This window comes from Dendrobates tinctorius, unplaced genomic scaffold (genome assembly GCF_039654945.1).
Source record: "Dendrobates tinctorius isolate UK_male_01 unplaced genomic scaffold, ASM3965494v1 ptg000134l, whole genome shotgun sequence".
Lineage (NCBI taxonomy): Eukaryota > Metazoa > Chordata > Amphibia > Anura > Dendrobatidae > Dendrobates > Dendrobates tinctorius.
This window is the reverse complement of record NW_027361802.1, coordinates 23,529,036-23,541,570: the sequence shown is the minus strand read 5'-3', so window position 1 is coordinate 23,541,570 and position 12,535 is coordinate 23,529,036.

The window sequence follows — 12,535 nt, the reverse complement described above, 5'->3', positions numbered from 1 at the left end:
TGATAACTACCAGTTATAAAACCCAGATCAAGAAGTACGAAGTGTTTCGTACAAAATTCTTCTTGCACTTTTCCTAAATAATGAGGAAATAGATTATTTTTTCTTCTATAGAAATGGTAAAAAGAACACTTATATTGGAGATGGAAAGGAGGCTTTGAGGGGATATGGAGGAGGCCTATGTTTTTTAATTTTATTTTTAGGTGTGCAATTATCTGTTTTCTGATCATTTTGGAAAAGTAGCTAAAATGAATGAAACTGTCGAAGTTGCTCATTTTTAAGTTGTGGAATGTGTGAAAATATGTTTTTGTGCTCTATCATATGCTTTTTAAATGAGATTCCATTACACAATAGACTAAAATCAGCGAATTCTGTTAATGTGTATAAGATCCACTCACCTTGTAATTTGCAATATGCGTTTTTCCGACCTTTTAATTCTAAGTGAGATAAAAAGTTGCTTTTGAAGATATATATGCTAGGCAGATCTCTGAAGTAGACATTGCGGAGCTGTTCTATAGTATGGGGCCCACATCTAATATCAAATAAGTGACATTGCCATTTGTAACAATTCTAAAAAGAAAGGAAGACATTTAATCTAAGATTTAAGAATTTTAACTTGGTGATCAACAGTATATATCATTGATATATTATATCACAATCTTTTATATACTTACCTAAAATTGTCCGTCATCCACTTCCGTTCGGCTGTCCTCGAATCCAACAATCCACCGTGCCGCACTATAAGTACGACAACCGCCATAATGGAAAACCCAAATGATGGGTATTCCAGTAAGGCACCCGCTGGTGGTACCGAGCCCTTTCGCAGTACCACCAGTGGAACACCCACTTCGGACCCTCCTGACTCCGCCGCCGCTGGACACCTGCCAAGACCCACCGCCGGACCCACACCAGGACCCGCCACCTGAACGCCACCAAGACCCGCCACCGGATCAACGCCAGGACCTGCTGCCGGAACCCAGCTAGGACTCGCTACCGCCTGACTACAGGCGCCAGATCCCGCCGCTGCCTGCCCACCCACCTCCATGCAGTCACAGCTGGCAGGAAAGACGATGGTTTGCGGCCTGTGGGTGTGCAGCAGCGGTGGGACACATACACCACACTCACACAAACACACACTGCCCTCCCGATTCAATAGCATAGGGGCCACGTGTAGTATCAAATAAGTGACTTTGCCATTTGTTACAATTCTAAAAAGAAAAGAAGACATTTAATCTAAGATTTAAAAGTTTTAACTTTGTGATGAACAGTTATAGATAATGTATATCACTGATGCTTTCTTCCTGTCATGATCTCAGTGCGGGTTTGACTCGCACACGTGGGGTTAATGTCTGGAACCAGTGCTGATGACTGGCATTTCTGGGGTTAAAGTTGTGATCCCGGTGCAGGCTTACCTGCACACCTGGGGCTATGATTGTGGCCTCTCCCTGCTTCTGGGAGAGGCTTCTTATAGCCTCAGGATGCTCCCTTCCCTGTCAGTTATTCTCTTGCCCTTGGCATAGTGTGGTGATCCCTGAGTGTGTTTGTGCTGTGTTCTGGTTGCTTGATTATCTGTATATGACTCGGTCTCTGCTCTGGATATTGTTTTGGATTCTGCTTGGTACCTTCTATGTCCGTTTGGTTTTGACTTCTGCTTGGCCCTTACTATCTGTTCTGTCTCATCCCTGGTACGTTACTGCTATCTCTGTGTATGAACCCCATTTTGCCTGACTCTGAGCAATCCTGTATGGTGTCTTGCCATCTCACTAAGCAGGACGCTAAGCCCCGCCCCCTTAGTCACACGATCGTAGGTCCTGTGTCTGCTTGCTAACTTCAGCGTCCACAGGTCCTGTGTATCGGTACTTCCTGGCTGTACCTGACCCCGGTAACCCTACAGTGCGGGTGAGTCCCTGCTCAGCGGAGGCTGCACGCCGGCACTAACAGGATCCTGACATTATAACTGACCATTAAGTTTTTGGTTTTTTTTTTCTTCTCTGCTGAGAAATATGGATCCCATACAATCTCTTGCTGAGCAAATGAAAAATCTGAGTCAGATGTTTCAGGGTTTATCTCTGGAGCAGCAAGCTCTGGCTCGTTCTCAGCAGCAGGTTTCTGAGACACTGCGGGGGGCTTTAGCTGCTGGGTCTCTGGGGGCTGGGGCGAGTGATATTGTTTTGGTGTCCCCAGAATGACCTGTTAAACTGCCTGATTTAAACAAAAAGGAGTTCAGGGTCTTCATGGAGGGGTGCAAACTCTTCTTTAGTTTGAGGCCACGTTCCTCTGGGGACGAAAGTCAGAAGGTTGGGGTCATTATGTCTCTGTTAAGAGGGTCCCCACAAGCATGGGCTTTCTCCCTTCCTCCCACTGCCCCTGAGAGAGTGTCTGTGAATGCGTTTTTTGAGGCCCTCGGGCACATATATTATGAGCCGGACCGAGTGCGATTGGCAGAGGACATGGTGATGAGTGTCTGTCAGGGGAAACACTCGGCTGAGTGGTTTTGTACAGAATTCCACCGCTGGGCTGCAGAGGTCTCTTGGGACGATGACGCACTCCGAGGACTCTTTCGCAGAGGCTTGTCCGAGCGGTTACAGGATGCCTTGGCATTACATCCCCCACCTAACTCTCTCGAGGACGCCATGACCCAGGCCGTCCGGATGGACCACAGGCTGCGTGCCAGGGGGGTGATGCAGGCGGAGACTCCATTGTTCCCTAGTGGAAAAGAGACTGTTTCTGTACCCATGGACATAGGGGCTCTCTCCCTGAAGGAAAAGGAGAGACAACGCCGGAGAGAAAAGCAGTTGTGCTTCTACTGTGGTAAAACAGGACATTGGAAAAGGGAGTGTCCTGATTGTCCATCCTCAACCCGGTCGACGGGAAATGACTAGGTCTTGGTAGTCAGCGGGGAGACTACTCAGACCCTCAGGTACCCTTTTCCTCATTTTCTAAGGTGTTGCTTCATGTGGAACTGTTAGTGGACGATTGTTGTTTTCCCTCTACGGCTTTCGTGGACTGCGGATCATCTATCAATCTCATTGACTCCCAATTGGTCACACGCTGTGAGATAGGGACAGTTAGACTTAAGGTTCCGATCAAAGTGGTGGCCATTGACTCCTCCCCCCTCACTAAAGAGGGAATTCTCTTTATGTTCTGACTTGTTTTCACTCAAAGTGGGCGCTACCCATGTGGAAAAATTAAGTTGTTTGGTTCTGGACAATCTACCAGCAGGATTGGTGTTGTGCCCTGGTTACAACGCCATAACCCAGTCATTAACTGGAAAATGGGGGAGATTGTTCAGTGGGGGTTTAATGATTTGATGTTATGTGATAAGTCTGCACTATTGGTTGAACCTGTTAAATCTGTATCTGTGTCATCTGTCGAGCTGGACGGTATTCCATAGTACCTTAAAGAATTTGAAGATGTGTTCTCTGAAAGCGAGGCCGAGACGTTGCCGCCACATAGACCCTTTGACTGCGCTATCGAGTTTGTCCCGGGGGCTAAATTGCCTAAAGCCTGTCTGTTTAATTTATCTGGCCCTGAGCGCTTGGCCATGAAAAATTACATTGCTGAGAGTCTTCGCAAAGGACACATACGTCCCTCAGTCTCACCTGTGGCGGCAGGGTTTTTTTTGTTAAGAAAAAAGATGGTGGTCTACGTCCCTGCCTCGATTTTCGTGAGCTGAACAAGATTACTGTACGAAATATGCACCCCCTTCCGTTGATTCACGATTTGTGTAACCAACTTTCAGGGGCAAAATGGTTCTCCAAACTGGATCTTCGGGGGGCATATAATTTGATAAGGGTCCGGGAGGGGGATGAATGGAAAACCGCGTTCCTCACGACCGAGGGACTGTTTGAAAATTTAGTCATGCCGTTTGGTCTTACCAATGCCCCAGCCATATTTCAGAATTTCATCAATGTGGTATTCTCGGATCTCATTGGTCATTTTGTTGTCATTTACTTAGATGATATTCTGATATACTCACACGACAGTCAATCTCATCTGAATCATGTACGAACCGTTCTCCAAACACTGAGGGAAAATCATCTGTATGCCAAATTGGAGAAATGTGTGTTTTTTGTTCAAGAATTGTCTTTTTTGGGATTGTGTCCTGTGAGGGTTTTCGCATGGACCCCAAGAAGGTGCAGGCCATTGCGGATTGGGTGCAACCCCGAGACCTTAAGGGTCTTCAGCGCTTCTTGGGGTTCGCCAATTATTACCGGGGTTTTCACAGGTGGTCAAACCACTCACAGATCTTGTAAAAGTGCGGATGTGAGAAACTGGTCCTCGCTCGCAAAAGAGGCCTTTGCGACCCTGAAAAGAAGCTTTATGTCTGCTCCTGTGTTAGTACAGCCAGATCCGTCCAAACCATTCGTCGTGGAAGTGGATGCCTCTGAGGTGGGGGTGGGGGCGGTGTTGTCCCAAGGGCCTGCTACTCTAACCAACCTCAGGCCATGTGCTTTCTTTTCCAAGAAGTTCTCTGCTGTGGAAATAAATTACGATGTAGGCAATAGAGAGCTTCTTGCAGTCAAATTGGCGTTTGAAGAATGGAGGCACTTTTTGGAGGGGGCCAGTCACCCGGTTACGGTGATCACGGATCACAAAAATTTGTCATACATTGAGTCTGCTAAAAGACTAATGCCCAGAGAGGCCCGTTGGTCACTTTTTTTTTCCCGTTTTCAGTTTACGATTACATTTCGTCCAGGGTCTAAGAATGTCAAGGCTGACGCCTTATCGCGCAGTTTTCAGGCGGTGTCACCCCCTGAGCCACCGTCCTCCATTCTTCACCCTGGGGTTGTGATAGCAGAGATCTCATCTCAATTGGAATGGGAGATTCGCGGGCCCCGGCGGCCAAGCCGGAGGGGAAGTTGTTTGTCCCAGAGCAACTTCGCCTGAAACTCTTGCAGGCGTTCCATGAATCCAAGCTGAGTGCTCACCCTGGTATTTCAGCCACACGTCTGGTGGTGGTTAGGATCTTTTGGTGGCCTACCCTTGGTTCGGACATAAAAAAATTAATTGCTGGTTGTGGGGTCTGCGCTCGTTCTAAAAGCTCTCATAGCCGGCCGGCAGGGGAGCTGATGCCCTTGGCAGTGCCCGAAAGACCATGGACTCACTTATCCATGGATTTTGTTACCAATCTCCCTCCATCTAAGGGTAATACAGTGGTATGGGTAGTGGTGGACAGGTTTTCTAAGCAGGCTCATTTTGTACCCCTGTCCGCACTACCGTCAGCTGAGACGTTATCCAGGTTGTTTGTGCAGCATGTGATCCGGTTGCATGGGGTACCCCTTAATATGGTGTCTGATAGTGGTGTCCAGTTTCTGGCTAAGTTTTGGCGTGCTTTCTGCAAAAAATTAGGGATGTCTCTGTCCTTTTCGTCTGCATACCATCCTGAGAGCAATGGTCAGACAGAGCGCACTAACCAGTCCCTGGAACAGATCCTCAGGTGTCTAACCTCTGCTAGACAGAATGACTGGTGCAATGCACTGCCGTTGGCTGAATTTGCCTTCAATAGTCAGGTGAGTCAATCCACGGGTATGACTCCTTTTTTGATCAATTATGGGTTCAGTCCTCATTTTGGTGAGTTTTCTCGTCTGGACTCGGGGTGTCCTGGGGCTGAGGGCTCTGTTCAGCGATTACAGAATACGTGGGCAGAAGTTCAGCAGAGTATATCTAGGTCTCAGGGCAGGTATAAGTTTTTCGCGGACAGGAAACGAACACCAGGGCCCACGTTTCAGGTTGGAGACAAGGTTTGGCTCTCCACGCAAAACATTAAGTTGAAGGTTCCTTCAGCCAAGTTGGGGCCCAAATTCATTGACCCATACAATCCAGTGGCATATAGGCTGTGCCTTCCACCCTCTTTCAAGATCCCTAACGTCTTCCACAAATCTCTACTGAAATCTTTTGAAGCAGTCCGGGGAAACTCCGAGTCTGCCGCCCCTCCTGTTTTGGTCGAGGGGCAGGTGGAGTACGAGGTTGGTCATATCGTAGATTCCAGGTTGATACGGCGGTCGGTACAGTACCTGGTTCATTGGAAGGGGTATGGACCGGAAGACAGGTCCTGGGTACCGGCCCGGTTGATGCATGCTGATCGCCTGGTGCGGGATTTCCATGCTAAGTACCCGGGCAAGCCTGGGGGTCCAGAGGCCCCCCGTTGAGAGGGGGGTACTGTCATGATCTCAATGTGGGTTTGACTCGCACACGTGGGGTTAATGTCCGGAACCAGTGCTGATGACTGGCATTTCTGGGTTTAAAGGTTGTGATCCCGGTGCAGGCTTACCTGCACACCTGGGGCTATGATTGTGGCCTCTCCCTGGTTCTGGGAGAGTCTTCTTATAGCCTCAGGACGCTCCCATCCCTGTCAGTTATACTCTTGCCCTTGGCATAGTGTGGTGACCCCTGAGTGTGTTTCTGCTGTGTTCTGGTTGCTTGATTATCTGTGTATGACTTGGCCTGTGCTCTGGATATTGTTTTGGATTCTGCTTGGTACCTTCTATGTCCATTTGGTTTTGACTTCTGCTTGGCCCTGACTATCCATTCTGTCTCATCCCTGGTACGTTACTGCTATCTCTGTGTATGAACCCCGTTTTGCCTGACTCTAAGTAATCCTGTATGGTGTCTTTCCATCTCACTAAGCAGGATGCTAAGCCCTGCCCCTTAGTCACACAATCGTTGGTCCTGTGCCTGCTTGCTAACTTCAGCGTCCACAGGTCCTGTGTATTGGTACTTTCTGGCTGTACCTGACCCCGGTACTCCTACAGTGCGAGTGAGTCCCTGCTCAGCGGAGGCTGCACGGCGGCGCTGACAGGATCCTGACACTTCCAATGTCTGTCTGCAGCTGATATGTAATTATATACTTTTCTAATATCTTAATATGATGATTTGACCTTAAAATGTCTTATTGTTCCTCAGTTTTGAAATGTTAGCCACATATTCACATTTCAAGGCTTTAATAACTACCAGTTATAGTACCCAGATCAAGAAATACGAAGTGTTTCGTACAAAATTCTCCTTGCACTTTTCCTAAATAATGAGCAAATAGATTATTTTTTCTTCTATAAAAATGGTAGAAAACACACGTCTATTGGCGATGGAAAGGAGGCTTTGAGGGGATATGGAGGAGGCCTATGTTTTTTTTTAGATTTTCATTTTTTTGTGTGCAATCATCTGTTTGTTAATAATTTTGGAAAAGTTTTTTGGAAAGACGGTGGCTTGCGGCCTGTGGGTGGGCAGGCAGCGGCGGAACACATACCCCATACAAACACACACTGCGCTCCCGATGCGATAGCATCGGGCCCACATCTACAATCAAATAAGTGACTTTGCCATTTGTTACAATTCTAAAAAGAAAAGAAAACATTTAATCTAATATTTAAGAATTTTAACTCGGTGATCAACAGTATATACCATTGATAGATTATATCACAGTCTTTTATATACTTACCTAAAATTGTCCCTCATCCACTTCCGTTCGGCTGTCCTCGAATCCCACAATCGACCGTGCTGCAGCGGAAGTACGACTACCGCCATAATGGAAAACTCAAGTGATGGGTATTCCAATATAGCACCCGCTGGTGGTACCAGTCCCTTTCGCAGTACCACCAGTAGGACACCCACGCCGGAGCCACCGGCGCCGCGGCCGCTGGACACCCGCCACGACCCACCGCCGGACCCACACCAGGACCCGCCTCCGGATCGCCGCCAGGTCCCGCCACCAGATCGCTGCCAGGACCTGCTGCTGGAACTCAGCTAGGACCCGCCACCGCCTGACTACACACGCCAGATCCAGCCGCTGGCTGCCCACCCACCTACGTGCAGTCACAGCTGGCAGGAAAGATGGTGGTTTGTGGCCTGTGGGTGTGCATGCAGTGGTGGGACACATACACCACACTCACACACACACATTGCCCTCCTGATTCAATAGCATAGGGCCCACATCTAGTATCAAATAAGTGACATTGGCATTTGTTACAATTCTAAAAAGAAAAGAAGACATTTATTCTAAGATTTAAAAGTTTTAACTTGGTGCTGAACAGTTATAGATAATGAATATCACTGATGCTTTCTTCCAATGTCTGTCTGCAGCTGATGAGTAATTCTATACTTTTCTAATATGTTAACATGATGATTTGACCTTAAAATGTCTTATTGTTCCTCAGTTTTGAAATGTTAGCCACATGTTCATATTTCAAGGCTTTAACCCGTTTACTACCAAGGGTGGTTTGCACGTTAACTCCCGGGCCAATTTTTACAATTCTGACCACTGTCCCTTTATGAGGTAATAACTCTGAAACGCTTCAATGGATCCCAGTGATTCTGACTTTGTTTTCTCGTGACATATTGTACTTCATGTTAGTGGTAAAATTTCATTCAAATAACTTGCGTTTATTTGTGAAAAAAATGGAAATTTGGCGAAAATTTGTAAAATTTCGCAATTTTCCAACTTTGAATTTTTATGCTCTTTAATCACAGAGATACAGCACACAAAAAACTTGATAAGTAACATTTCCCACATGTTTACTTTACATCAGCACAATTTGGGAACCAACATTTTTTTTTGTTAGGAAGTTATAAGGGTTAAAAATTGACCAGCAATTTCTCATTTTTGCAACACCATTTTATTTTTACGGACCACATCACATTTGAAGCCACTTTGCGGGGTCTATATGATAGAAAATACCCAAAAGTGACACCATTCTAAAAACTGCACCCCTTAAGGTGCTCAAAACCACATTCAAGAAGTTTATTAACCCTTTAGGTGCGTCACAGGAATTTTTTGAATATTTAAAAATTTAACTTTTTTTCACAAAAAAATACTTCAGGTTCAATTTTTTTTATTTTACCAAGGGTAACAGGAGAAATTGGGCTGCAAAAGCTATTGTGCAATTTGTCCTGAGTACGCTGATACCTGATATGTGGGGGGAACCACTGTTTCGGCGCATGGTAGAGCTCAGAAGGGAAGGAGCTCCGTTTGACTTTTTCAGTGCAAAATTGGCTGGAATTCAGATCGGACGCCATGTCGCGTTTGGAGAGCCCCTGATGTACCTAAACGGTGGAAACCCCCCACAAGTGACCCCATTTTGGAAACTAGACCCCCCAAGGAACTTATCTAGATGTGTGGTGAGAACTTTGAACCCCCAAAGGCTTCTCAGAAGTTTATAACATACAGCCGTACAATTAAAAAATCATATTTTTTCCACAAAAATGATCTTTTCACCCTCAATTCTTATTTTTCCAAGAGTAACAGGACCTAAAAGTTATTGTGCAATTTGTCCTGAGTACGCTGATACCCCACATGTGGGGGTAAACCACTATTTGGGCGCATGGCAGAGCTCGGAAGGGAAGCAGCGCCATTTGACGTTTTTGGCTGGAATTGAGATCGGACACCATGTCGCGTTTGGAAAGCCCCTGATGTACCAAAACAGTGGAAACCCCCCACAAATGACACCATTTTGGAGACTAGACCCACCAAGGAGCTTATCTAGATGTGTGGTGAGAACTTTGAGCCCCCCAGTGCTTCACAGAAGTTTATAATGCCTGGGCGTGAAAATAAAAAAAATCATATTTTTTCCACAAACATGATCTTTTAGTCACCAATTTTTTTATTTTGCCAATGGTACCAGGAGAAATTTGGACCCCAAAAGTTGTTGTCCAATTTGTCCTGAGTACACTGATACCTCATATGTGGGAGAAAACTACTGTATGGGCACATGTCGGGGCTCGGAAAGGAAGGAGTGACGTTTTGGAATGCAGACTTTGATGGAATAGTCTGCGGGTGTCATGTGCGTTTGGAGAGCCCCTGATGTACCTAAACTATTGAAACTCCCCACAAGCGACCCCATTTTGGAAACTAGACCCCCCACAGAACTTATCTAGATGTGTGGTGAGCACTTTGAACCCCCAAGTGCTTCACAGAAGTTTATAACGCCCGGGCGTGAAAATAAAACAATCATTTTTTTCCACAAAAATGATATTTTTGCCCCCAATTTTTTATTTTCCTTAGGGTAACAGGAGAAATTGGACTCCAAAAGTTGTTTTGCAATTTGTCCTGAGTAGGCTGATAACCCTATATGTGGGGGTAAAACACTGTTTGGGCGCATGGCAGAGCTTGGAAGGGAAGGAGCACCATTTGACTTTTTCAACGCAGAATTGGCCGGAATTGAGGTCCGACGCCATGTTTCATTTGGAGAGCACCTGATGTGCCCAAACAGTGGAAACCCCCAATTCTTACTCCAACCCTAACCCCAACACACCCCTAACCCTAATCTCAGCCCTAACCCTAGCCCTAACCCTAGCCCTAACACTAATGGGAAAATGGAAATAAATACATTTTCTTTTAATTTTATTATTTTTTGCTAACTAAGGGTATGATAACGGGGGGTTTGATTTACTATTTAAAGCTGGTTTATATGTTCGGCAGCTGTCACACACTAAAAGACACTTTTTATTGTAAAAATAGTTTTTGCATCACCACATATTGAGAGCTATAATTTTTCCGTATTTTGACCCACCGAGTCATGTGAGGTCTTATTTTTTGCTGGACGAGATGACGTTTTTATTGGTACCATTTTCGGGAACGTGACATTTTTTGATCACTTTTTATTCTGATTTTTGTGATGCAGAATGAACAAAAACCAGTGTTTCATGAAATTCTTTTGGGGGGTGCGTTTACACCGTTACACGTGCGGCAAAATTGATAAAGGGGTTTTATTCTTCGGGTCGGTACGGTTACAGTGATACCTCATTTATGTTGTTTTTTTATGTTTTGGCGGTTTTATGCAATGAAATCTATTTTATATAAAAAATAATTATTTTTGCATCGCTTTATTCTGCGAGCTATAACTTTTTTATTTTTTCGCTGATGATGCTGTATGGTGGCTCGTTTCTTGTGGGACAAGATGACGTTTTCAGCAGTACCATGGATATTTATATGCATCTTTTTCATGGCGCGTTATTGCACTTTTTGTTCGGTGGTATGATAATAAATCATTATTTTTTGCTTCGTTTTTTATTTTTAATTTTTAAGGGGTTCGCTAAAGGGGTTAACTAATGGGACAGTTTTATAGGGCAGGTCATTACGGACATGGCGATACCAAATATGTGTACTTTTATTGTTTTGGTTTTTTTTATTTCCAAAAAATGAATTTATTTGGGAATATTTTTTTTTTCTAATTTATTTAGCGATTTTTTAAAAATTATTTTTACACTTTTTTTTAATTTTTTTTAACTTTATTAGGTTGTCCCAGGGGGGACATCACTGTCCTGTGACAGATCGCTGATCTGTCACATCACAGATCACTGTGACAGATCAGCAATCTGTCACAGGCATAGACGCAGACTTCCTCATGCCTGCGCTTTGCAGGCACTGAGGAAGTCAGCCCCCTACAGGCCCCCGAAGGTCCCCGTCGCCATCTTGGAACCGGGGACCTGTAGGGATAGAACCCCCGCAGCAGCGCTGCACATTGCGCTGCCGTGGTGGCTCTGGGAAGCACGGAGGGAGCCCCCTCCCTGCCGATGCTTCCCTTTAACCCCCGGTACACCGCGATCGTGTTTGATCGCGGTGTGCAAGGGGTTAACGTGCCGGGTGCCGGGTGTCAGCTGTGATAATCACCTGACACCCGGCTGCGATCAGCGGCGCTCACCACGTGGGCGCTGCTGATCGCATTAGACGTACTCTTCCTTCCTTGGGACTTAGGTCCCAGGTCACATGGTCGGAATAGTACGTCCAATGTAGGAAAGGGGTTAATAACTATCAGTTATAGTGCCCAGATCAAGAAATACGAAGTGTTTCATACAAAATTTGTTTTTGTGCTCTATCATATGCTTTTTAAATAAGATTCCTTTACACAATAGACTAAAATCAGCGAATTCTGTAAATGTGTATAAGATCCACTCACCTTGTAATTTGCAATATGCGTTTCTCTAACCTTTTAACGCTAAGTGAGCTAAAAAGTTACTTTTGAAGATATATATGCTAGACAGATCTCTGAAGTAGACATTGCGGAGCTGTGTACATTCCTCTTCTACTTTTCTTAGATTATGAGCAAATCGCTGAGCATTTTTTTTCTACTAAAATGGTAGAAAACACACCTCTATTGGCGATGGAAAGGAGGCTTTGAGGGGATATGGAGGAGGTCTATGTTTTTTTTTCGATTTTCTTTTTTGTGTGTGCAATCATCTGTTTGTTAATCATTTTGGAAATGTTGATAAAATATAGGAAATTATGATAATTGTTAAGTTTAAAAATATTTAATGTAAGAGACATAATTTGTACAATGATGTGTTAGGAATATGTGTAAATAGTTTGGTTGTTTCTGTGATAACATACGGAGGCAAAACCTGGACAATGAAGAAACACGACAGAAGGATCATCACATGCAGTGCTAGATAAGGTTCTTATCAATACTATGGATGTCACGAAGAACAAATAATCAATTTTGGATCAAATCAAGTGAGACACGTCCCTCGAAGCAACGATTACCAAGCTACAAATTTCCTACTTTGGACACATCATACCAAGAAAGGAATCACTGGAGAAGGACGA